Raw genomic sequence first — 3,469 nt, 5'->3', positions numbered from 1 at the left:
AGTTTATGTTGGTGAAGGTTCTGAAGTGTGACCTCTGAAGTTCTTCCCCACGCGGTCCCATATTGTCGCAGTACAGGTAATTGACAACCTTCTTTTCTAATACTTGAGTTTTCATCAGACTGTTGGTGTATTATGTGTATGATGCAAGCTGGAAACTAGAAGATTTTTTGATCGGATTGTCTGTGTACCTTCCATGAGAGCTTCAGTTGGATTGCTGATGCTGCCACTAGATTCATTTGTGCAAAGAAATCTGGAAAACTGAAGATAGCAATTGCGTGTTGTGCATGGACTTATTGGCTGGTCATGTTGGGAGTATATGCTACTCTGTTTTCAGTGAAAGTTATGGTTTTGTACGTATGATGCTGTTTTAGGGCACACTCAGTGTTTATTAGCATGGAGTTACATGGCAGACATGACATGAGAAATAAATTGATAGGAACTTTCTGTGTGTCCTCTCCAGATTAGGAGGACACGAAGAGACACGGAATGGAGACATGAGTCCTCTCCATGTCAATTAGCAGTACTGTTGGGCCGGACAGCTCCGAACCCCACATTCCAGGGTCACCATGGTTGGTGAGAGCGATTTCAGGAGCTCAAATTCTGTCCTACAATATCTCTATTTGGTATTCAACTTCGCAAATTTTCATCTCCATTTAGAAATTACTTATCCATATTACAACTTCATGGCATGTTTGCTTTAAGATGTCTTGCAGGTGCTATGTTTATTTCTGTAGAAGTTTTCTCTCCAGGATTTTACATCATTTATTCCCAGGCTCATTGTTTTCATGACTATCAGGAAATCAGATCGAGGCTATATTCAGTTCATGAACTGCTGAAATAAATACATCTTAGGTGCACTTCCTAATCTCACTGTAAGGACAAATATAATCTTCTCTTTTCACCGCCAATCCTTTTTCTTATCTGTAGGTTAATGGCCTTCTTTCTCGCACAAAGGACAGGATGATAACTACCCAGAAGCGCAAGATGTTGTTCATGAATTCGATAGTGATTTAGTGAGATTGTGAAATCTCTCCTTCTGCTCCTTCCTATCTTTCAAATTGATTTATTTGATCTCCTCTTCATTCTGATTAAATTTCTTACCGCTTCTCCTAATGGTCTAGCCAATTAAGAAGAGAAGATAGGCAGGAGAAAAATGTATGACACAAGAAGAGATGCCTTTAGAAGCAGTGTAACAGCGCTGACTTGTATGTCTTTCTACCTTTACATATATTTAGAATGTGCAACTGTTGATCGAATATTTATTTATTACCATTGTAAATATATATTTCTACAGATCATTACATAACAAATCTTGAAACATGTACTGGCAAGAGAGGAGGAAGTTAAGAAAAAGGTTGTTGTTCATAAAGACGTTTATGAGGATCATTTTGATCCGTACTTTGTGCGACTTGACGTTACAATCATGATGCTTTGTTTGCAACCTATGTAAAATATTGTATTACTGAATGCATTTATAGTACCATGTACGATCAAGCATTTAAAGTGTTATTAAGAGTAACATGGCACTCTCTATATGCTCTAGGTAAACTTGCGGTGGATGCACAATTCTTGTTTTTTTGTATTTGGTCAAGAATTCATGTATGAGAAAATAAAACGCTTTCATGTATTGGTTTCATATCTCGGCAGATTATTACTGGCTTTGCTACCGCAACATGCAAAATCTGATGTGTGTGAGAGGCCATCGGGTTATGACAGGATGTTGAAGAATATGGCCTCTAATATGTACGCCTACTCAATAGTGAGCTATTGGTACTTCAACATGGAATTTATCTGCTTCAAAAAAAAGATGGCATAATGTTATTTTTTAGCATTTTTTTTGATATTTTATATCTACTGGTCGCATGGCGGGTGATAGCTCTCTGGTGTACTATGCTATTGATGGTATCCTTGCCTTTCTTCATGGTTCTATATTGAGATTGATATGTAACTATTTCTTCTTCTATTATAAACATTATCTTTTTTCAAATCTAGTGAGGATTCCTGTAAAATAGTGTGTATTCACATCAGCGGAGTAAATTATGCAAGATAAGCTACATTGTCTATAAGCTACTTCCATTTAACATGAAACGTGTCCTTTTTGACATCACGATTATTGTTTTGAAAACAAATCTTTCCTACTCTGCATCTGAAATATCTCCAAATATCACCCTCAACATTTGACACGTGCGTTGCACGTGCAGGCTTACTAGTAAGATTAGAAGCAGGCACGATTTTTTTGGCCCGGATGGTAGTACTACAATTGCCTTTCCTATTTATTGTTAATTTGTTACCTGAGAAACACCATGACTTACCATTTCAAGAAATACTACCCGATTTACGCTAAGATAGTATTGTTAAGATTGGTATTTTTCTGATAGCGTTAAGATTGAGATTGTAAGTATTTGTATTTGTATGACTCTTGGTTTTTGGATCAACTGACTCTATTTATTTAAGATTGTTTGTCTCAATGTTTTTAGTTTAAGATTGATATTACTTACTGAGGCTTGAGTAGCTAGCTTTTAATACTGTTCAAGCAGATATTTCACTACATAGATAGCTGCACAGAGTAGCAGTGGTGGAGCACAAATAATTCGCTGCATGGGCTAAGGCAGGCCAGGGTGATGGATACCTCATTACCAGTGGTGGGCCTATAATGTTTACCTTTGACGGGGCCGAGCTTATAAACTTGACTAGTATTTGAGTACATGGTAGCTTATAGAGGACCTATGCTCTAAATTCTAGACTTGGATTTGAGTACATTGTTGCTTAAAGAGGACCCATGCCCTGGCTTTTTCTACATTTTATAAAATTTAAAAGGATGTAACGTATATTACACTGTTGAGGATATCGCTTATTGTTATCGTCTCGGTCAGATAGGAATAGATTAATCAGAAATCAGCCGATTAATCGATTTTATCTGTCGACTTTAATCAGATTTTGTTTTTGCAAATCTCAGGTTCCCAACACTAAAATACGCTATATTCAATAAAAAACAATATTTGACAAAAGTGTTACCTTGATTCCCAGACTTTAAATATTCGTATAATGACAAACAAAATAGGAACAAAGTACATATTGCGTGACAAGGTCCACAAAACATAAATAAACATAATTTTTTGCAAGCATAGTGCTATGAATACGTCTAATTTATCGGTATATTCCCGATAAATCGCTTGTCAGAGCGATAAATCGGTTCAAAAGATAATCAGTGAAGATAAACGTTTGATTACTTTTCATAGTGGGTGACTAAGTGAGCAAATATACATAGATTTTACACACACGTATTCCATTTCAGTTTGGAATTAGCATTTGGTTCCACCTTTACAAGAAAAGCAAAGATCACACCGTACAAAATTCCTATTGTTATAGGCATCACTTTTTTAGGGAAGTTTTAGGCATCACTTAATATGCCTCTGACGCACTCTGGAAACGGGCATCTGATCAGAGGACTAAAAGGGCGCCTGGGTGC

Source organism: Triticum urartu, chromosome 2 (assembly GCF_003073215.2).
Source record: "Triticum urartu cultivar G1812 chromosome 2, Tu2.1, whole genome shotgun sequence".
Lineage (NCBI taxonomy): Eukaryota > Viridiplantae > Streptophyta > Magnoliopsida > Poales > Poaceae > Triticum > Triticum urartu.
The sequence above is the reverse complement of the archived record's forward strand: the minus strand, read 5'-3'. Positions refer to the sequence as shown.